Source organism: Puntigrus tetrazona, chromosome 9, assembly GCF_018831695.1.
Source record: "Puntigrus tetrazona isolate hp1 chromosome 9, ASM1883169v1, whole genome shotgun sequence".
Lineage (NCBI taxonomy): Eukaryota > Metazoa > Chordata > Actinopteri > Cypriniformes > Cyprinidae > Puntigrus > Puntigrus tetrazona.
The window spans coordinates 11,870,961-11,895,939 of record NC_056707.1 but is presented as its reverse complement, the minus strand read 5'-3'; the positions used below and the strand labels follow the sequence as shown (position 1 = coordinate 11,895,939).

General features: G+C 36.8%; 1 long non-coding RNA gene across 1 annotated transcript in view; it reads left to right on the top strand.

The window, feature by feature from the left end:
* LOC122351998 overlaps window positions 1–24,979 on the top strand; it is a 163,454-nt gene that overhangs the window by 58,295 nt on the left and 80,180 nt on the right. Inside the window, exon 3 of the long non-coding RNA XR_006251827.1 lies at window positions 22,051–22,175. This is a non-coding gene — a long non-coding RNA (uncharacterized LOC122351998). The remainder of the gene's footprint in view (window positions 1–22,050; window positions 22,176–24,979) is intronic.

The window sequence follows — 24,979 nt, the reverse complement described above, 5'->3', positions numbered from 1 at the left end:
AAATCACTGTTCACATACATATGAAGTATCATATGTATTTTATTAGAATTTTATTTATTCATTCAAATAAACCTTGACATTGATGAATATCTATTCATTTATTGTTTTTTTCTTAGCAAAGCTGCATTAAATTGATCAAAAGTGACATTTCTAATGTTACAAATAGTGTTAACAGCAACTGAAATGAAAGTTTTTGTTTACATAATATATGATTGTGTACTTTATTATGCATATATAAAAACACAGTATATATTTTGAAATATTTAGATTTATATATTTGTATTCATATTTTATTATATAAACCTTACACGTTTTTCTGAAATATACATGTGTGTATTTATATATGCATAATAAATAAGCACAGTATACACACATATTACATAAACCAAAAAAAATCAAAAATCAAATGTGTTTAAATGCATCCACAACACTAGTTATAAAAATATTTTTGTCAAATAAACTTTCCTTTTGAAATGTATATCCTGAAAGAATCCTAAAATTTGTGCAGAAAAATGTCAGCTTTTCCACTATACAAATTAAATATATTAAAATATTACACAATGTTACTATTTTACTGTATTTTACATCAAATAAATGAAGTGTATGTGTATGTGTGAGTCTTCTAATATAAGTTTGATGTATTACTGAACTTTTACCATGCAGAAAATGACTGTGAGTTTACTTATAGTCTCAGACTCTTGCACTTTTTAGGAAAGGGCGAAAATAGCGTTAGAACGCAATTCCTTAAACTCGCCGATGAGGGGAAAATTCTGCGGCTGATTTACTGATTATCCACACACTAAAGAACAGGCACAGCTAGATCATTTCTATAGTTACCAGTGCAATCTACCAAGAGCAGCACAAATTACTGCCTGCTTTGAAACATGTTTTTTTGGTGCGTTAAATAACGGTGCAAATACCAAACGTGCAAACGTAAAAAAAAAAACAAAACTAAATTGCATTGCGTGATTCATTTTAATATTCACCTCCCATAACGTTTGCGTCTTAAAGGGGAAATCCTACAAATGCATATTCGATAAGGTCAGATGACCTCTGTCCACCCCTTTTCAGCGCTAATTCTTTACTGAATCCTGACAGTACTATTTTCTCATCCTGTTTAAACAGAGCGTAGCGAGATATTTTCTCCGATCCGATCCGATCCATTTGCAGAGATGTCACACCTTCAGTGTCTTTCTACACGACAATCAAACTGTGTGCGTGTCTGTGACCCCCGTGTCTTACTGAAACTGTGTATTGTTTGAAGCCCGTGTTCTCCGCTGTATTGTTAGAGCGCGTGTGAATGTGTGAGTGTGTGTTAGCAACAAATTATTCATTTCGTCCTGACAGTCCTGGTGAGAGGAGAGCCTCCGGACACATTTAGACTGATTCTGTACCTTATCACCTTCACACACACACACACACACGGAGCGCAAAAGACAGAGGAACAGACAACCACTCTGTCTCGCCGAAGTCGTTGAAGGAGAAAAAGAGAGAAGGACATAGTTGGGGAGAAAAAGAGGAACAAGAGGAGATAAGGATAGCACTGCATTGCAGCATGGGAGTCGACAGAAAAGACAGTGGAAAAAGTTTTTAATGATGCCCTTGGCACCTTGAATAATACACATCCACAAAGAAAGAGTTGACTTCATCGTTCAAATTCATTAAGTGTGTTGGAGTTAATGATCTCTCTCTCTCTCTCTCTCTCTCTCTCTCTCTCTCTCTCTCTCTCTCTCTCTCTCTCTCTCACGTGCTGTCGTCCGGTGCAGGAGTATCATTATGTCAGACAGTAATGTTCCACACCTCCACAGAGAGCTGATTATACATCACCTGTGCCTGCCACGCACACACACACACGTACGTTTACTGCAGGCCGCTGACAGTGTAAAGGTGTGTTCTGGGGGTTGGAGACCTTGAGAGAGCAAAGCTAATTACTCTCAGCGGTAATTATAACGGCTACAGTCACAATGACCTTCCGGTATGAGGCCGCTCGTGCGTGTGCATATGCAGCGCTCCGTGGATCTGTGAAGCGTTCGCTGTATTCCTGGGAGCATCTGAGTGATGCTGACCTGTAGATGTGACTCGGAGGACAGACGCGGGCTAAAAAGTACTTTTTCTGCTTATACAGGTGGTGAGGAGGGCTTTTATGAGCACCTCCTCGTAGAGACACTGTAATAGTTCTTTGTAACGGTCGGCTGGGGCTGCATAACATCTGTATTCTTGGAAAATTGTGAATGTGTGATTAAAAAAAGTCATTGTTAAATATTATGTTAACGCATATGTTTTCATACTGTAGAATGTGTATACACATACACACGCATATTATGATTTAAAAAAAAACTAATGTTTATATTGGCCTAAAATATTTTGGCCTTTTATTGCAGGTTGCCATTATCGACCAAAATTGGTGCAAAACCCAACCGTGGTTGTTAATCACTGTTTTAGGTCACACGGCTGTGGATTTGATTCGTACTAAACACTTTACACAAGACAGACCAATTTATTCTTTCTCTCACAGCGGATACGTTTACTTGGGTGCTCTGCCAAGCTGCCCACAGTGATAACCTTTACTCAAGTCCAAAATGAACACTTAACCAGTGCTCAGTTCAGAGTAAAAAAAAAAAAAAAAAAAAAATTTAATATTTGTTAGATAGACTCTATTTAGAATATAATGTAATTGTTATAACTTCTAATTTTAAATATCTCTTAATTCTGTCATTAATTACTCACCCCCCCCAAAAAAACAAGAACTCAGTTTAACAGTATTTAACTGGTTTGCTTATTTTATTTATCAAGCACAATTAAAACAATGTAATGTTGAACAGTGTGCTGTACAATCTCTAAATAAACACAATAATAACATTCAGATGAACAATGACAACAATAAATGTTATAAAAAAGGCTAATTCACGTAAAGGCACTTTCAATTTTTTTTAAATGCCACTCAGCTTCAGTGTAGTTTTTGGAATGTCAAGGACCATCTGATTTGCTGATCTGAGATACCTGCATGGTTTTTATATACAAAGATGAGCCGCAAAATTAGGGGCCAAATTATGCACTGCTTTATATACAACAATCAATAATTTAAAATCAATTCTGTACTGCGCTGGGAAACACTGAAATCAGTGTTACATGCTGTATTTTAGGAGTACCTGTTAAAAGCCCAGCAGCCTATTTTGAACCATTTGAAGACGATTTAACAATACTTGGCCAATACCCACATACAGTGAATTACAATAATCCAGCCTTGCAGAGATAAAAGCATGAATAATTCTTTCAAATCACTGGAAGACAGAAACGGTTTAACCCTTGCTGTTCATCTTAAATAAAAGAAACGAGATTTGACCACATTATTGAAAAGATTTTTCAAGCTTCAAAGAACTATCAGATCTCACACCAAAGTTTGGATATTCTTCTTTTTTGGGTCAGTCTCTACCACTGTTCTTGAAAGTAACACTACGCATGCGCATGCGTTTCTCTGCTTATAAACAAGGCACAGCGTGGGGCACACTCCTGGACTGTGATGATCAATGATGCTCTTACAACCTTTTTTTGGGGTGAACTATCGCTTTAAAAAGCAGGATAGGTGATTTGGTTCAGAAGCAGATTTTTTTTATGCTGGTTGAAAGTCTCTACACGTTCTGATAGCAAACAACAGTGGTCTAAATTGCATTTAAGTCATACGTGGAAGGTCGTAGGACCATAAAAGCTCCGAGCACTGCAATAGACCGTCCTGTTAACCTATGTATTTGCATACCTCTTACGCACCCGTGATCATTCATCAGCATGTTCTATCACACGATTGCAGACCAAGCGAGAATGGAAGAAAATATTATCGTACAGGCATGTCTTTGGAGAGTGATTTGCACGGAGGGTGGGATCTTATGCCTTCAAAGCTAGCTTGCTATTGCTAGCCTCTCACTTAACCTAAACTTTTGGCAGGAGGCAGTTCGCTTTGCTGCAAGTTCGCACAGCTCTTACACTTGCGCAACTTGTGTGTATGCATAGCCCTGCATTGAAATCGGTCGGGACCACATTCCCTTTCTAATGAATAATTTGTAACATGATAAAGCGTTGTTTCTCATGCGTCCAGTGGTGTTGAATGTGTCTGAGCTTAGCTAGATGCATACAGCGCCTCTTGTCTGATAACCTTCAACGGCAGCGACGACATTACAGATTGCTGTTGTTCAGCTGTGTGCCTCTCTGGGTCACACCTGACATGCTGCTCATTTTTACAGTGTGTTCTCGCCAGGATAACAATCTTTCAATATAGGAGGATTTATGGATTTGCACACGCACCTGTGGTTGTCGGAGAAGCACCAACACAGGAAAATAGTGTCTCGGAGAGTCAACGGAGCATGCTAAAGTCATTTCCCCATCATTTTCCCTCACTCTGTGTCTTTCCCATGTCTTTCTTTCTGATGCAACGCACACTCTACCCTTGCTCCTGAGGCAGCTTAGACGCTGTAGCCAGGAGAAAACATGCTTGATTAGTCAGGGTTAAAGTGTAATGACTGCCTCTTACAGGGGAAACAGCACAGCCCTGAAACAAATCAAACTGAACGTTAGTGATTGTTTACCAACCCCTTAAGAGCAGAGACGGAGTGAGAAAGGAAAGAAGGAACGGGGGGCAAGAAAGTGAAATCAATGTAGCAGACTTTGGTCTCGTGTTGCTCTTCAGGCAAGCTCATTAAAAGATTTATTTCAAAATATAATTTTTCGTTGCATGTCTAATTGATTTGCTTACTGTTTTTGGAGACCAGATATGTCAAAAACCAACGAGAAGACCGAATGGAGGTCGGAGTGGGGTCAGGGGTGAAAGGGGAGATCATGTGTGCTGTGTGTCTTCTTCTAAGGCTTCTCTCTTCCCTCCGTGTCTGTGTTTGACTGGTTAATCCTTCACTCTGTTCAGGCCTGCTGGATCCTGAATGGGTGATTTAAGACTGGCAACTGTTCTGTGAAACTGATGGACCTCCACCCTGTGACTGTCTGTCAGCTTGTTACACTGGTGTGGCATTGTTGAATTAGGAATTGCAAGTTATGGCTTATGAAACGGAAAGTATATTGGCTGTAAAATCTGAGTTAAGCTACTATAAACTGGAAATATACGCACACCTGTCTCTGCGCATTAGTTGAATTTGAGATTAATATGGCAAGTCTACATATTTACTATATTTCTCAAACATTTTGATTTCAGCAACCCCAATATATGATAAACCCATTTCCAAGAGCCCCCCCTTCCTAAAATATACTAGCAGCAATATACTATATAATATATAGACCCATTACTGCTGCTAAATGTTTTTCCAATTTTTTTTTTTATCATCACTGCACTGAAACAAAGGGAATGTAGTACTTATATTATTTAGGCAATATTTAATTATTATTATTAGATTTATATTTTTACAGATTTTTGTACTGTTTTGTAAAAGCTTAACAATAAGAAAAAGAATAATTGTACATTATTGTGAATTTAAAACAATTAACAATTGACATTTTAGGAGCTCCGTTTTCTGTCAAGCCTAAAAATACCCCTTAAATCATGGCAAAATACTGATATTTTAGAGTGTAAACTATGTTGTCCAGCAGACAAACATTAATATGCTGGCTAAACATGATTTTTATATATATCCCTGGAGCGCAAAAACAGTCATAAGCAGCAAGGGTATATTTGTAGCATTTTTTTTTACCGTAAATATATCAAAACATATTTTTAATAAGTAATATGCATTAGGAACTTCATTTAGGCAACTTTGATTTTTGCACCCTCGAATTTCAGGTTTTCAAATAGATGCATCTCGGCCAAATATTGTCATAACAAACCATACATCAATGCAAAGTTTATTTATTCAGCTTTGTATCAATCTCAATGACTGATTTTGTGTCCCAGAATCATATATATATATGTTATAATGTATTCCCTCCTCACTGTGCATTATAATAATAACGCCGGCAAACATATCATGCTAGTTTATATGCTCTTTTTCTCTCTCTCATTCAATTCTTTTTCTTTATGTAACCTGCTTGCCACTGATGTGACTCGTACAAGCAGCAAATCTCAGCAAATACAACATGATTTAAATGTTTCTGTCAACGCAGAGCCAGGTTCTTGGAGCACACAATGCATCTTATAATAAGGAAACAAATTTCGTAGCTACGAATGAAAGCCTCCAGTTCTGCCACCTGACACCAATAGAAACAAAAATAAAATCAGAGGAAGACACGCGTATGTATTTTTTTGAATTCACATTTGAACTGAAAAGAAAGCATTTAACAAAAATGTAATGGTAGAGTTTCCCACTCACTTGTGCAGTACAGTACATCTATTAGAGAGGGCATAAGATGACTGTGATGAGTGTTTGTTAACGAAATTACCCCATGATTGCTTTATTTCTTACCAAAGCCTTTGGAAGCACATTAATGAGCTCAGTGCTTATCCACACGACCATCGGGGGACAAATCCAATTTCGCCTGTAAAATAATGACAGACCCTTCTTGGACATCAAAAGAGACAGGCCAAATTACAGCCAACACTTGATCATCTGCTTCAAAATGACCATGAATTTCTCTGGAGGGAGGCTAAAACCAGCTTTGGTAGTTTGCCTCCGGACAAGAATGAATTTGCGGTAGAGAAGTACAGATGCTGTTAATATGTAGAGAACGCCTTAGACTTCAGGATTTCCAGTTGGGGACTGGGTTAAGGTCAGTGTTTATGATTTATGGTTTAAATATAAAATTGTTCATTTACTGCTAGTGAACTTTTTACAGTATATCATAAGAGCTTTGTGCCTTTTTATAATTCTCAGTGATGCATTGAGCAAGTACTAGGATTGTCTTTGGATTTTTTTTCCAATGGTTTTAAAAGTATTTTTTTTCACCAAGGCATTTGTTATTTGTTGCTATTTTCAGCAGCATTGTTCCAGTCTTCGGTGTCACATGATTCTTCAAAAATCATTAAGATATGCTAATTTGGTCTTCTAGAAGCATTTTTATTATCAATGTTGAAAACAGTCGAGCTGCTTTTTAAACTTTGGAACAATGCACTTAGTAGTTTACATCGATGGAAAGCAGCTTTGTTTCAGCTGATCAGCTTCGGAACATCCCATAACTATTACATTCACCTCTAGTGGCATATTACTTTAATATTCATCACTGCATCATACACAGTTGCACCATCTCATGGCAGAAGAACAAATAAAAGTCATTCTACCCTTTTTGTGAACATAGGCTTCGGTGATTTCATTTAAAAAGACATAATATCTGCCAGATGAGACTTTTCACATCAGGAGGTGAAATATGGCCAAAAACAGGGGTGAAGCAGATTATCTCATTAAATTTAACAGGTTCATTTTTTTTTTCTCCCTGAGATCTAATGGAGAGGATTCGGTCAGTAGTTTTAAGAGGAGGCTCTCTTGTGTCTGTGAGAGGAGGTCCTAATGACAAAGAAAGAGAAAGACAGAGGGAGACACATTTGTTGTGGGTTATTAACTTGTGAATGAGAGAAAGTGGATTGCTGTGTTTGTATGGAGCATTACCTCCCAATTATGCATCGAGCGTCTGTGTGTGTGATTATCTCAGTCATGATATCTATCTCTCTGACTATCTATCTATCTAGAAAGCTACTTTGGCTGAATGCAACTTAATAGCAAACAGCTAAGCATGCACTATAGCGCATACTGTGAAATTATCTAACTGTCAAGAATGTCTTTGGTAAAACTGAAGTGTATATTGAATGCGTTCTCAGCATGTGAGCGTGTGGGATGTTTCTCGCTCGGCGTCATATGTGCTGTCACACTATAATTTAAGGAGCTAAAAGCCGAGGGCCAGCCGGCTGTCTGAGAGGCCATCTAAGAAAAACCCTGCAAGCAATTGAGCTGCTATGAGTTCTGTGCTTTAAACTCGCCAAACACTGAATCAGCCAACCGCTGTTCTGCTTGGAAACCCAGAGTTTGACAGAAAGAGTAACCTAAGCACACTTCGCCCCAGACCAAAGGCGTTAATTATGTTTAATTGTGGGATATTTTATAGTAACTAACTTTAATAGGTAACACTTGTCAAAGTCAGCTCCTGCTCAGTTGGGTTTTGGCATACAGTGCCAAATCTCTGTGTGTGTGTGTGTGTGTGTGTGTGTGTGCGCGCTTTTTCCCTCAGGAGGTCTTACACCATCTGAGAGAACTGGACTTTTCTAAAAAAAAAAAAAAAAACACCCAAAAAAACAGATAAACATAGATTTCAAAAGTTTGTGGTCAGTAAGATGTGTTTAAAATAAGTCTCTTACGCTCATTGAAGTAATAGTTCACCCGAAAATTCAATTGACCCCATCATTTACTCACCCCCGAGCCGTCCTAGGTGTATACGACTTTCTTCTTTTCAGAGTCACTGAGTTTTTTTTTTTCTTCCAAGTTTGGTAATGGTGGTGGATAATGGCCATTACTTTGAAGCTCCTTAAAATCACATATATCTGTCATAAAAATAACATATATGTGTCCGGGGGAAATGTCTTCTGAAGCAAATAGCTGTTTTTTTGTAAGAAATATGTATATTTCTATTATTCTAACTGAAATCACTTACTTCCGGCGGCGACTGCATGCGTGTTTGCGAGAGAGTCGAGTTCCAGCTTGTTGGCTGACCTCTGACTCGATGTATGATGTAAGCTGAAAATATAATAGACAAACGAGGATACAGCAATACAAAACTCAGATAACAAATTAAAAGTCAAAAAAAATTAGAAGTTTACAAAAAAGCCAGAAGCAATTTGATAGGCTACACCTTTGCGGTTATATTGTATTTCATAATTTGACTTTTTCTTTATTTGTTTCTCTTTGAATCTTTTTGAGAATAGTTCATCCTAAATTTACGAAATGTTATTATATCCGTTGACATTGTAAAACCTAAATCGTTTATTCATTTAATTACCTGTGGTTTACTGCTGAACATTAAAAGAGAGGTTTAGCAGAATGTCAAGGCTGCTGGCTTCCATTCAATTGTGGCCAGGCGCTGTCAAGCTGTAAAAAGTTATAAAATAATAGTCCATATTTATGTCCAATATTTCTTGTGTGGTATTGTCTTCTGAAGTCTTACAATCAGTTCATTTGAGAAACAGGCTGGACTTTTACTAAAAATATTTACTAAAAAAAACTTGAATGATTTAGGCGCCATTCATCTCCATTGTATGGAAACAATATGTAAATTCTGCAAAGTCACATTTTTTGTGAGTTGCTGAAGAAAGGTTTTGCTGTGAGGAGTGTTGGCCGATATTTTTGCTTCCTATTTAATTGAATTTAATTCATGCTGTCTGTCAAATTCCTAGCGTTTTGATGAGTAGCACGTGTACAGAAGCCTCTGGCCCCTGTGGTCATGCCATGTGGTCTGAGTCCAGATTAAATTCACTTCCACTTGACTTTGCTCCTTCAGATCAAGTTTTAACGCACCCCGCTCCCTGTTTACACACACAACATTTCACACGACTTCAATTTGGATTTAAAGTTTCACTTGGCAGCGTGAATATTGACCTTGAGTGTTTTAGCACATATCAAATCGTGCCCTTCCCCGGGTGAGTCTGGGCTTATAGTGACGATCTGCCCATAGGAGACAAGTTGGAAAGAACATTTTTGTTCTGTCCGCGCCAAACTTATGGCTGACTACTTAGCAGCATCTCAATTTAATTACACCGCCCTTTCAAGTTTTCCTTTCACACATTCTTTTGTTCAGCCAGCGCTTTTAATTATCTCTGCTTGATTCCGGTATTATTTTACAAGAATGAAGACTTGACTGTGCCCTCAACCTCCTAATATTGCAGTCAATCCAAATGAATGTGCTATATTGGCATGACACGCTCTCTCTCTCTCTCTCTCTCTCTTTCATTTCATCAGCCAGAGTATTCCCTCACTGTCCACCCTCGTTTCCCACATCAAACGTTGTAGTGCCACATTTCTCTCTCCTCACCCTTTGGGTCCAGCTGGCAGCAGCGATCTGTATGCCATATGGGCCACTGCTATATATAGACCAGCGCATTCATGTCTACTGTAAAACCCCTCCGTGTACTTCACATCCTGTGTGGCTGATGAAGGTCATGAACTTTCCAAACATGCACAACAACTAGATGTCCGTGGAGGTTGAGTCTTAATGTGAGAAAGCGATAGAGAACGTTGGACTAACTTCACCGTGTATATATACCTTCGTCAGTGGACACTTCGCTAATTCGTAGGGTTAAGTAACATAATATACATTTTTTGGAATGATGTGATTAAGCCTTTTTTATTTTGTTGGAGAAGAAGGCCGGAGTCAGAGAGATCTCTTTAGAGTAAAGTATTTATTGCCTGGCTGTGGTCTGGGAATTTCGACCTGTTGAAGTATGACTGCATGTTTTTGGGATATTGCTTAGTCATTATTGAATGTTTCTGTTTGAATTATGTATTTATTTTTATTGTGTGATACGTTTTTTAGCATCTCATCAGTTCATTTACTGTGCCAAATAAAAAGTTGATGATTTAACATTTGAGGTAAAAAAAAAAAAAAAAAAAAAAGGTTACTTGCGTACATATTGCTATTATTTTAGTTTTACTACAAAGAATAACTTTTTTGAAACTCGATTATTATTTTCGAGTTTAAAAAAATTATCACATTACATTTCTTATTTATTTCTTGTTTAACATTTTTGGTTATAATCACAAAAGAAATCCGAATTATTATTATTACTATTTCCCCCTCAAGTTTTTCAGACATGAAAATTAATTAATTAATTAATTATTATTATTACATTATTATTACATTATCACATTATTATTATTATTATTATTATTATTATTATTATTATTATTATAAGAGAGATTCCATCTAGTGGAAATTCCTGTATTTTGCAAAATAAATCAATACAGAAATATACTAAAACAATGTCATATTTCTCCAGTATTGTGGAGCCCGGTGTTGAACTGTGAAGCTTCATCTTTGGATGGGAAGTATGTTATGAATTTAGCTATTGATTAATACTGCATGATATACAACTTTTAATAAAACCTTTGGGCTCTGTGTGGCAAACGTTTATTTTCGAATGGTTTGCTTCGTTATAAACTGCACAAGGATTGCTTTCATTCCATAAAGAACGCCAGAGCTGCGTGCAGACAGGCGTGATCGGCTGGGTGAATTTGAAATGGGGCAGTGAAGGAAAACCATCAGAGATTCCAAATATACTGATGTTCCACATACCACACACACACACACACACACACACACACACACACACACACACACACACACACGTACGCACGCAGACGTGGGATTCAGTAGGTGGAAAGATCCATTCAAGACGGTTGATATTTGGTGTAATTATTTTTATGAGACAGTGAAGCTCATGTCGTATGCACTAGGAATTTCTTGGTATTTATTTAGTCCATCAGCAGACTGGTGGAAAAGGGCAACTGTAAGCTATTAAAACCAAATAAAATCAATAACCGTAATCATGAAAGTCGGTAGTTTAATGCATGCGAATCTCATTTTTAGCATTTGCCTTTCTCTTTGATTTGTCAGTGAGTTTGTTTGATGTATTGATTGATGTATTTGTACGTATAGATTTTTCTGACAATGCCATGTTTTTTTCATTATAGACTCGTAACGCAGATCCAATTCAGCTGTCTGTTATAAAGAGCACATTTAAGCAGACGGAGAGAAAAAGAGAAATGATAGATGTCTTATTATATCTGCCGGTCTGTATCGATTAATCTGTCACCGTTGTTTGCTCTGTACATGCACATTGTTAGCGTGGATATATGACAGGGCGGTTTCCACTCCAGACACACCCGGGTGATTTGTGGGCCGGATTATGGTATATCTCTGAACTGTTCCCCTGTTGTTCTGCGGTTCGAGGCTCCGCACCAACACACACATGGAGTCGGTTTGGAGGGGGAAGCATCCTGTCCACTTTTATGTGCTGACCCAGTGTGCCAAAAACACAGAACAGGCCTTCATTCTCCAGATAAAGGACTTTACTGTCTCGTGTTTATTTTCATGTCCAGACTTTATGACCATCACATGACTTCACAAGAGTGCCACTGATGTTTATTACACTTTTACGGTACTATTTGTTGCAGTAAATCAATACATCCTTGTTTGAACAATTGTGCATAAACAAATCGTGGTTAATATCTAGTGCTGTGTTTCGTCCCGCACGTTGAAGGTTGCAACATAAAAGACGGTCGGAGAAGGATGTCTAAACAAATACTTGTTTACTTTGCTTTCAAAATGAGAACAAATATTAGTAATGAAATTACTAATTAAACGTCTAAGGGTATTTAAAGAACATAATAAAGAGAACAACAAAACTTAAGGAACGCAGAAGAAAACCAACAAGAAATAAGCTAAGGCAAAAATGAGACATTCCTGAGGGAAAACTATCGCCCCGGGAGGGCCTGTCAAACAAACGAAATCTCAACTAATGATCAATTAACAAACTTTTAACCAATCAACAAAAAAGAAAGAAAATCTCTCGCTCCAATGAGATCAGGAGGCTCGGGATGGTCACATGCTGCTTTTAAAATGCAAAATAAGCTAAGAATACAGGGTTGAAACAACACAGGGGATGAGCGAATTCTTTTTGGGACGGGCTACGGTCCCTTTAAAGGCTCACAGAGCAGCTCATCTTGGTAGGTGGGCAGCAGCTGGCACACGAGGACAGAGATCACAGCAGTTGTCTCTGGATCAAACACACTGGGCACAATCAGTCTGAAAGGATCACGTTGCTTCTGCATTCCTTCAACTTTTGCAGAGGATTCAGAGCACAAAGACAGATTTCTGTGATCTCTAGTAGAGCCCGCACACTTTTTTACTTTTAGTTTTTTTTTGGTATCTCTCTGCAGCACATCCCAGCCGTTTCTATTGTTCTTAAGCTCAATATAATTTCTACGGTCTAACCCAAACTGCATCCCTCTAAAAGCTGCCGTTTTTTGGTTTGGTGTTTTAGATTTAGCACAATTTGCGTACATTTCATAGCTTTCCTTTGTTTGTTGGTAGGCCTGAAACTCGCGCAGACTGTATTTTTAGAGAATGAAGCCACATAGTGTTTTGTTTTCGTGACGATAGAGAGCTTGGTTTTTATCATATCAGACAACTCACCGAGGGTGCGTCTGAAAAGAGAGATGTTCTAGTGCCGGGTTATGACTAGTACTGTTGTGACAAACATCCAGTATTATGGGTGTTTCTACGTTCTATGTAAAGTTATTATGTATGCAGTATCATTTAAAACTAGTAATAGGGGCATGGCAACACTGGCAAAAATGGGCCTGAATAAAGACAAGCCTTTCTGTACGTCGAATATTACAACTGAAATAAAGATGATAAACTTGATTAACTAATTTTTAATAATGCTTGTGTTTTAATATAATTATTCTTATTTTATTTTATTTTTATTCATGAATTGTACTTTTTTTTTTTTTTTTTTTTCAGAAGTTCTTTACTTAAGTAATATTTTCTTGCACACAACCACAGAAAAGTTTGGGCTATTTATTTATTGATTAACTTTTTTAAATTAACACTTTGATTCACTAGTTTGGATTTGACTGTCATCGGAGGTTATGGAGTGGTTGCAGTATTATCCTGGAACTGCAAATGAAAGTAGTAGGCAGTGGATGGAAGATTGCAAAAGGTATGCGCAAGCTGAGATCATAAATCAAATGTCACGATGTGCATGTTAGAGGCATGAAAGCAGAATGCCACGACTGCAAATTATGAGACTGAATTGCAAGATCATGCATGATTACTAGCGTTGATGCATGGATTTTATGTTTGTTCTCTGGGTCAGCGGAAATTGTTTTGCCGGCGTGCGTTACTGCAATTTCAACTCAGAGGGCTCTCATGTAGAACCGGGCCTGCATCGTGCGCAAAATATGAAAAAGAGATGGGAAGAACGTATGAAAGATGCACTTGCTCATTTTCCGTCTCCATCCTCAGATTGAAGTACTTTACGAGTTTCTGGGTGTTTTAGCCCACCTGCCTTCCATGGACACAAACGCGTTCACACACCTGCTTCGCTCATATATATAATGATCTCTCCTGTAAGTGTGCAAGACCAGCCGTATACCTGCAGCTGCATATCTGACAGATGGGATAACAGGCAAAGATCCAGCACACACCGACACGGGAATAGATTGAATCGCTTCGGGTGTACAGACCACAAGAAATTAGACTTTCCATTTAAAAAGATAAAAAATCTTTGCCTTTCGTCAGACACTGTCTTAAAGCATTCCCTGTTTTCTGTCCGGAGCATCGCTCACATAAACAAATGATTGTGTCTCGAGCGAGTCAGTCCAGCAGAGCCATTAATACACTACTACAGCAGAAATGTAAAGCTTGTGTTCACATGAATTCCTTTGTAAAAGGGTTTGTTTTAAGAAGACAGTAATTCCATGACTGGACGAAGCCGACTTCTTAGACTAGAAAAAGCAAGTTAATTGACTAATCAGGCTTACTGGAAATATAACTAGTTAGCTTGTGTCTATAGAGGACATAACTACAACATTGTGGTTGCAGAACACCAAGACCCATACTAATTCCATCTTGAAGTCAGTCATGCCATTGTACCTTTTATAGGGCCCTGTGATTTCTGGGAAAGCCCAGACGGAATCCAGTCATAAAACTGGAATTTACCGTATAACACGAAATGTCACTGAATTTGACACATTTTGAATAATACATCTAAAGTGGGTCAGTAAAATTAAATCAAAATGCAATATGGATTAGTGTCTGCGAATATTACGTTGCAAAAATGCTAATTAAATAGGAGTTGTGCATGTCTCCGTGTGAATGAGTGGCACAGATGCAGAGTTTCGTTTATTACACGCACACTGAAGCTTGACGCTCGTAGCTTCTGCCTTCTCAAGAAATGAGCACATTAAAAAATGAACATAATCTCTAGAACTGCTCTTTGAGTCACTTCATGAGCATTTTAAGAGGATCTTTTGAGAAAAAAATAGGAACTTTTTATAGCAATCCGACAAAATAAGTTTGGTTGAACTTCAAGAAACAAAAATGTATTACTTAATGTAATGACAGTATTACTACAGTAATATACAATCACAATTAAAAAAAAAAAAAAAAAAAAAAAATATATATAATATATATATATATATATATATATATATATATATATATATATATATATATATATATATATATATATATTATTATTATATTTTTTTTTCTATTTGTGATTGTATAATGAATATTTACCAGAAAAAATAAAAATATACAAGAGTTTAATTTCTATTTATATATTGTTCTTTTAAGTAAATGAATAAATAAAAAATAATACATAAGAATTTCATATGACCCTATTTCTTTTGTATGGAAAGATCCATCTTTCTCATAACCTAAAACGACCTGCTGTCACGTGGACTCTGTTTTTGTTGTTGTTTTCTTGTGCCATGTGTTCAGTGTGACCCACTTTTAGTTAATGGTCTTATCGTCTTCAGCTGTGTCTCATTTATTAAGTATTTACTTTGTGTATTTAAGTCCTGTGTGTTTCAGCTCTGCTCGTCCGATCTCGTCGATGTTTGAGGTGGTTTAGTTTATCTGCTCGTTTGCCTGCCTGCCTGAGGTATTATTCCTTTATGTCTGCGTTCTCGTCGTGTGCTCCTTCTCTCCAAACCACGCCGTGACTCCTGCCATTAAAAAAATTGAACTAGAAAATTATAAGTAATTGTTGTGTGTTTTCCAAATTATTATAAAATAAAATATGAAAACATATATTCTGTACATTTGTAAAATGTAAAAATAAAACAATTAGCAAGACAGTTTTAAACCTACAAGATAAATTACAAGTGAAGACAGGCTTCAATGGCATCCTCTCACCTCCCATCCCAAATCAGATGCTGTCTTTGCCCCTTGTTTCGCATTAGTGTGTTGCCTACATTCATTTTATTTCTCAAATGTAATATATTTTTGTTTAGTTATTTTCAAAGAATATCTAATTAATGTTTTTCCTCCAGTAGCCACTGTCATGTTTTTCTTCTTTTCTTACCTATTTTTGATTATTCCTTTCATTGCCATTATTTAATTTAATTTTATTTATTTACACAGGTTTCTTTTTGACCTAGGAGGATATGTTAATTTCAGTAGTACTGTGTGTCATGATCTCCTCAGTACCTTAAAAAAAAATAATAATAGTGATTTATGGTCTGAATAGGCAGTCACTTTGCGTCTAATTAAAATAGAGTGCTTGTGTTGAATAACCTGTTCCATCTCTCTCTCTCTCAGACACGCACGCTGAGAGAATTTATAAAGATGTAAACAACCTCAGTAAAGCCGTACGACGTCTAGTTTGTACCGTACAGCACAGAAGCCTGTGTAAATAATGTAAACGATCCCGTGACAATTCAGTGAAGAACTGGAGAACTGCTCATGAACTTCAGTCTCATGATATACTGGAGCCATTAACAGGAGTGTGTTTGTATGCGTGTATATTGTGTGTGTGTGTGTGTTTGATGACGATTAATGGCCAGGGTTTAGGCGATCGGGATCAGGAGGGTTGAAGGTCACGCATTCGAGCAGACTTGCAGATATTTTAAAGCTCTCTGACTCTCCTTCTCTGCGTTTCCTGTTCTTTGTATATTGGTGGCTCCTGAAATCATGCCTTTAGAAATCTGAGCTGAGCCGAGTGCAGAAATAAAATCATAATGGTGATTTGTCAGTGAAGAGAGTGTGTGTGTGTGTGTGTGAAGGGACTGTGAACCCTAAAGGCGACATCAATCTAGATGAGACAACTCCCATTTGTTTTCATCAGTAGAAAAACGTGTGTGTGTGTGTGTGTGTGTGTGTGCTGACTCAGTCACATCAGCTCCTTTGAGGCAGGACCGCCAGGCTGTTTACATCGCCGTTGTCATGACAACTCCTTCCCACCACAAACACACACACACACACACACACACACACACACACACACACACACACACACAGCGTCTGAGCCATCAATCATCTCCAGGAAATGAAACTGCATGCTGATCCTACACTGTTTGACAGCATTCTCACACACAGGTACACTGTAAAACATGTTCCTAATTTAATATGAATAGAGCGCACACTGCTGTAAAAACCTTTTAATTGGTTAGCTGTAAATAACCTCAGCGAAAAAAAATCTAGCATTTTTTTAATTGCTGTACAAATGATACATTTTTGGAAATAGACTAATTTATCCATTTACAGTGAGTATTAATGTGTGGCTTAAAGCCAAAAAAACATCGTCACCATATCTTGCTTTCCGGCAACCGTGGCATCTATTTTTATAATAATATTTAATAGGAGTCTTGCGCTGAAATAAAGTAAACGGAGAGTCAATTTGTTTTTGAAAGCCACTGGTGATTTAAAATGAAAAGACTCTCTTTTTACATAAAAACAAAGCGTTTCAAGGGCTTTTATGTGAAAATCAGCTCTGTGACAATTCAGCCGTCATCTGATACGTGTCTGACAAGGACAAAAATAATACGACTTTGCCAGGAAATGTGATTTAATCAGATTCTTACTATGCTTCCTTTTATATCACACATTCATTTTAGCAAGCTCTAAAGGAAGAGAAAAGGAAGGACTGTAGACCAAGCAAAAAAAAATTCAGCACTTTAATGTTCAAAATCAACACAATTTTTCTATTAATGATGTAATTATTTTGCACTTGTAATTACACTAAACACCCCACAGCCATGGTTTTAAGTAATTAATTTTGTATCATCTTTTTATGCGCTATCTTCATAAAAACACACATTTTCAGGGTGAAGCAGCATTTTGAGAGGATACAAGCTGAAATCACTGATGCTAATGATTGCTCATTAATCATATGTCTTTCAATTTCTCCAAGATAAACTCCTACAGAAAGAGAGAGCGAGTGAGTGATGGAATTACCTTCATCAGTGTGATCGTAGTTATATTATATATTTCTAAGTATGTATTAAATATGTGACCCTGGACCACAAAAGCAGTCTTAACTAGCACAGCTGGATTTGTAGCAACAGCCAAAAATACATCGATTTTTTCTTTTATGCCAAAAATCATTAGGATTTTGAGTGAAGATACATTTCCTATTGCAAATATGTCAGAACTTAAAATGTGAAGTAATATGCATCGTTCGGACAGCTTTAAAGGCGATTTCTCAATATTTTTTCAGATTCAAGATATTCAAATGGTTGTATCTCGCCCCAAATATTGTCCTTTCCTAACAAGCCGTTATTATCATGAACCGTTCAGCGTTCATACGTTGTATAAATCTCCATTTTGATAACCTGACTCTTTTGACTGGTTTTGTGTTCCGGGGTCACACGTGATATTTCTAAATATAAACATATACCGACGTGTTTTCATGCACATTAAATGGCATGATCGTATGTCAACAACTTGCCGAAATATAGACCAGCGTGTGTTTAATGAGCTGTTTGCTGTGGAGTAACATGCTCAGTAGATTTGTTGCCAAGACCTTAAGGTATGTGCCTACAGAAAAATCGTTCTTGAAAAATATTAATTAGAGTAAAAAAAATAGCGTGACAACTTGCCCCAGGCTCCCCGTATTTTGCCTCGCTTACACTAATTTGTTGTTAATATGTATAACACAAACTTAAAGCCCGTCATAAGAAAGCATGTGCTAATTTCATGTAATTTGCCAATATTCATGTAAAGACAATAATCTTAGGCCAACGGAGGTTATAGATGATGGGTTTCAGTTTGAGCTGGAATGGACACACACACACACACACAGAGAGAAAGGAAGGCCCTTCCCATCGTGTTGGGGCCGGTAAGGAAACAGGAGATAAATGTGAAGGGGTTAGATAAACCAAGCTCTGGCACATAGACCAGCCTGAAGAATAATACTCACATAACATAGTATACCCATCTCATAAATCTATAAAGAACGAGAAAGAGAGTGATAATATCCCAGCAATGGAGGCCCTTGAGAACATTACATTGGCCAGTCACAGAAATGGGCAATCTGAGCTTGTAAAATCTCTCCATTTACCGTGGATTTAGTTGCGTGAAATCGTTCGGCGTTTCTCTACTGAAAGAGAAATGCTGAGCAAAGTCGTCCATTCATCAGCCGAATACCTTGTTTTGACAGATACTTTCCTTCCTCCTTCCCAGCGCGGTGTAGTGTGGGTGTATTTTCATACAAGTTATTTTTTTGGCTTCTGACCTTTTGTTTAATGCCATTTAATATTTTCTAATGCATATTGACGCATCGCGTTTCTTTCTGTCGTTTTAACTGAATGTTTTGAGAATGAGTTTCTCTCTTGAACATTGCGACGTTTCGGTTCATTCTTTCTGTACTGGAGAGAAACCGAACATAACAGCCCTGCAACATGTTTATTACAGCGATTAATAGCTTATGAAACCTGCAGTAATTTTGCAAAACAGTCCAGAAAAGAAAATAATTGAATAATGAGCGGACTTAATGACACTAGAAATTACAATGAACCATTCATTTAGGTTTTGTCAAGAATGTCTGTAACCATTATTACTTTGTTAGTAAAAGATGTAATTATCTATGCTAATATGATTATTCAGAAATGTGTGTAATATGCTGAATTGGTGTTTTGGATAGTTTTTTTTTTTGTCCTGTGTAGAAGGGCGTTGCTTGTTTTGAATTTCGTTTAAATTGTAGTTGAATTGGTTCGTTCGATTCAAATTCGAACATAAGAAAAAAAGCAAGGAAGCCAGCTCACAAATTCACACACACACACACACACACACACACACACACACTCACACACACACACACACACACACACAGATGGGTAATTCATATAGGAGGTAGCTACATGCAATCAGGTGTGAGTTTAAATGAAGACAGGTGAAGATGGATACCTGCCTCTCAGCTATCAGTCTGTGCAAGCAGAGAACGGAATGAAATGCACTTCCTGTGCATCACTCAGCTCTGCGTTCCTCTCATTTCACTTCACTTCATTTCAACATCAGTCCTGCTGCTGCAATACTCATATATTACTGCGCCATCTCTGTCGTTCTCTCAAATCCAATTTCAATTCCAATTTCAATTTAATTACTATTTAGTTACTTTATACCAGCCTGGATTATTTTTATGGCGCTTTTATAGTGCTTTATTGTCACATTTAGAGCTCGAGTGTACCAGGCACCATCTGTTTTTGTAGTATGGAAAAGAGAAAGAAGACTTTCAGCAGTATATCTTCTTTTGTGTTGGCATATCATCACACTAAATGCTCAAGAATTCTTTTGTACATTTATTCTGGTATGGAAGGACTCTTGCATCTGTGTTAAAATCCACACTCTGTCTTTTCATTTGTCAAGGGCATGCGAACATTTAACACGTGAACATTTGTTCTTTAATAGATTGCCTTAGCCCTCAGAGGACAAAGCGCACTTTGTAAAAATCTGCCCGTTGTTTTAATGGCACATTTTACTATTAATATGTGTTGGGAGTCTTTATGAATGTATTCTCCACATCTTTTATTGGAACTAATATTACATCATTTCTGAACAGTCCTTCCCAAGGTCACCTCTAAGACTCTTTATGAGAGTAGTTAAATACATGGCTTTAATGAGAAAACAGTGTGCACATGAGCGTATGAGAGTGGATGTCTGGATTATACAGTATTAGTCTTCTAGTGTTCATGTATGACTGTGTCCTTGTCCCGTTATGGCTGATATTACAGAGGATGTGGTTTGAAACGGCTAAATGTTTGTTGCTGATGTTTATTGGTGTTATTAAGAGCAAATAAAGCTCATGAGCATTCAGAACACTCATCACGGTTGCGTCATGCGATTGACGGACGATATTTCTCTCTCTCCATAAAGCACTCTATATCACGGCATGTTTAGTGCTGTTTTTCTGATGTACTGTGGTTGATCAGCTCTTGTTTTGCTGGTTAACAACATGGCTGTATATCATTTAGATCAGCATCAAACCATTTAGACAAACCAGACTGCATCAATGTGGAAATTTAGAAAGGGGAGGGTTTTTACTTTCACTACAGAACTGTCATCTTATTTTAATATAAAAAATAGGTAGGTAAATTTTGTATTATTATATATCTGTCTACATAGATAAAACCAGATTTTTTTAAATATTTTTAAATTATTTTAAGTTAAGATTTGAAAATGCACTTTTGACCCAAGAAAAAAAGTTTTAGGATTTTTTTTTTTTTTTTTTTTATGATATCCATAAGTTGATATTGATATAGTAGTTGATATTTTTTTATGATATCCATAATCCATAATGCTATGTCCTCATTTGAGGATATCAGGAATCAATTTCTTTTAAAAAATCGAATCCTTTTTCTTAGCTATGTTACAACAGAATTATTAGATATAGCATTTTTCCTTTGGCAACATGTTTGTAAAATGATCATAAACAGGTTTTCCCATTATATACAATGTATTTATAAACTAAATCTAATTTGCGTGTTAATGTGTTGTAATGGCAGCATATCATGAAAAAAGAAGTGTAATAAGGAGAGTAATAATTGAAAAGATTTTCCTAATAATATAAATTTTTTTTATGGAATACTGAAATATAATTTCTTTCCCTGTTCATTTGTTATGTCTCCCAAAATGCATAATAAACTTTTAGTTCCTGTGCCACGCATGAAATCATCATCCTGTGTCATAACATTCAATATTTTGATTTGAAACCCCATAACATTTTCCTGAGATGTTGCTTTATGACACACGGTTTAAAAATTAGACTGATTATTCCATATTATTATTCCTATTATTCCATAAGAGTGTAACTAAATTAATTTCAGACTTTTTTGAAGATCAACGAGAGGGAGTGATCATGGCGAAACATCCAATACTTCGTTATCTCTGAAAAGCCCTGAATATGCTTCGTACAGGACATGTCATGTATAGTCTCAGACATTCACTATAATATAATGTCCTCAGGGTCACAGCACTTTTCTGTTTCGCTTTTTACTGTAAATGAAATAAACATGCATCATAAAGGGTTAAATAAATGTCGAGAAGCTTATATCTGTGATGCCATCAAGCCATCTTGATTCCCGTATGAAAACTAAAGCTCTCCTCTCTTTCTTTCTCCTCCTCCAATTATAGGTAATACTAGACAGCGCAGACGAGATTGAGGGAAAAAGGTCAACATGTGTTGGTTCATCAGCAGCATAACAGCGCAATGTGCCAGAACACTGACACCACACGGAGAGAGAGGGAGAGAGAGACAGGTAATCTCTAGCATGTCTAATCATTCTGCCTGTCAGAGCCTAATTTCCCAGTAACCTCTGAAACCTTTCCTCAACTGCATTAACAGCAGAAATTGTGGAACAACCTGCTCTTATTGTGCCTAACAATGCGGTAAATGAGTTCATTAGGCACTTAAATTACCATCTACAACTTTTTTGATCATTCCTTCATTAAAGTGAGAGGTGAAATGACGTAAATTAAGGATATGGATTAGACTGTGTCTTAGGAAAGTGATGGATGGAAAATTCAAGGCTTGTGTTTCTGAGGCAACACCCAAAATTGTTATATGAACAAAATGAGTGAGTTATGTGTGACTCTGGGAGAACACACACACACACACACTCTCTTACACACTTTTCCCTTTGGCTGCTTTGAGACAAATGACGTTATTTGGCTCATCTAGTCAAGGTCAATGCACGACGCTGCTCATTTATTTATGGATTTAAATTTCTTTAAGGTCAGCAGCTCGGTTTTAGTTTAAGGCATGTTTAAATGCGTTAAAGCAACCGTAAAGTTTAGATATGATTATTTTTTTATTTCTAATCACTGTTATCTGTGATGATTGTTTAGTGAAACAAGTCTTTTTAACGGTTCTGTTGAAGATCTCTTCAGGACAGTTGACTTTTACACACACACACACGCACACACTGAACGGATGGGCAGCAGTGTTTTTCATGTCAGTATGGCGATACAGAGGTGTAGTAAAACATTTCCTCTTGTTTGTTGTTCTTTGAACGTTAAAACAGCACCATCGTTCAATCACACACATTGTACGAGAGGAAATGTGCGAAGTTTGTTCAGGGTGCCAAGAGTTTCTCTGCCAAAGTAGATCACACGGACACATCCACATCATTTTTCAGTATTTCTTCAGTTTGAACACTGTCGTTTAGTCAGAAATGTAATGAAAGATAATTTACTTCAGTATTGTTAAATGATTTATTTTTTTTTTTCTCTGAAATGTATTTCTCTAAAGGATCGTATTTTCACTGAAGGCTATATTTAGTTTTCTGCTCGGTTCTTTTAAAGGAATAGATCACCCAAAAATCAAAAAACATATCATTTACTCACTCTTGAGTACTACCAAATCTGTACGAATTTCTTTGTTCTGCGAACACAAAGGAGAATTAGAATTTTTTTTTGTAAATGTTGTAACCAGGTTGTTTTGGGTCACCGTTTTTTTCTAATATGGAAATCTACGGTGACCAAGACGGCCTGCTTACAAACTGTTTTCAGAATATTTTCCTTTGTGTTTGGCAGAACAAAGGAATTCATACAGGTTTGCAACTGCTCGGGAGTGAGTTTTATTTGAGTTTTATTTTGTTTGACATTTCTTTATATACTTGCGATATGTAAAGCTAAAATAAAATGTTAAACGGTGTGTTGTCAGTGGTAATTTGTCAGTCAGCCGCACTCTTTCTATTGTTACTGAACTTACCTGAACTTAATGACTATATGCAGTGCTAAATACGGTATTGGCTTTGACTAACCTGTCATCTAATTATACTGATACTGATGACTAAATCACGTCAGATGATGTGGCTAAGAAATATTCTGAACTGACACAGTCTCGTTTGGTTGATTATGCTCGGATGGAATTGAGAATGTGTTTATGTTCACCCAAACACACACACGGGAGCCCGAGGGTCCAGCCTGCTTGTAAAAGATGGATGATATCTGCTGTTGACCTTTGAGCTAGTCATGGTAAAAGTCAGTTTGGCTGAGCTCGCTGAGAAATGATTTTAGTTTTGTGTGTGACCTCTGTTGGCACGGTCTACTACAGATGTGCACCTTGAATATTCATAACTTTAGTTTATAACAATTTCTTTCTGTTGTAATGTAACAAACAGTAGTATATTTTTGTCTATTTTCAGCAGTAATCAGGCTCAATTCAATGATTTTTGCAAGTGTATTTAATACATGAATTATTACATTAATTTGCAAACCTGTGTGTGTGTGTGTGTGTGTATATATATAAAACATAATATAATATACCCAGTTGGTTTTCAAGCTTACATGTTTTATATTAAAATATATATATATATATATATATATATATATATATATATATATATATATATATATATATTATTTCACATTTATGAGAAGCCAAATCAATATAAAATAGGGTTTGCTGTGTATGTGGTTGTAGAGCTTTTGGCAGTAAAATTAGTTTGCACTCTCTCCCCCTGTCTGCTTTAAATATACAACTGGCAAAAAATAAAATAAAGTAAATTAAATCCAATAAAACACAGGCTTTAGCCTCTCTCGATTTTGGCCCTGACTCCCTCCCCTGCTGCCCAGTTACACTAATTAAACAAAATAGGAATATTCATAAGTACACAAATGGACGGCAGAAACACATCTACATCAACACCTAAATCAATAAACCGCTTCCAACTGCTAGCTAAATTATTACCATATTTAGTGAGGTTTGGTGTACCAGTCGAATTAAATGCCAGCTCTCTAATGGCACAGTTTCAGTAATGATTTCAAATCCGTGCAAAATCAACAGCTTAACCAGTAATTTTTGCCTTCAGGAACAGATGTAGAGGCGAATGCAAATGTGTTGTGCTGTACATTTTGGTTTGGTGAAAAATGTAATGTGATTTTTGCCTTATGCTGTAGCTCTAAGATTTAACAAAAAATAGTTACTTTGCTATAGCATAGATGTACATGGCAAGCTAATTACCGTCTTTTTGTGTATAGATGTTTTTATGTAATGTGTACGTCTGTGTTTGCAATAATCGATCCTGTACCTTCTTGAGGTAGTCAGCGCTGCTCCTGG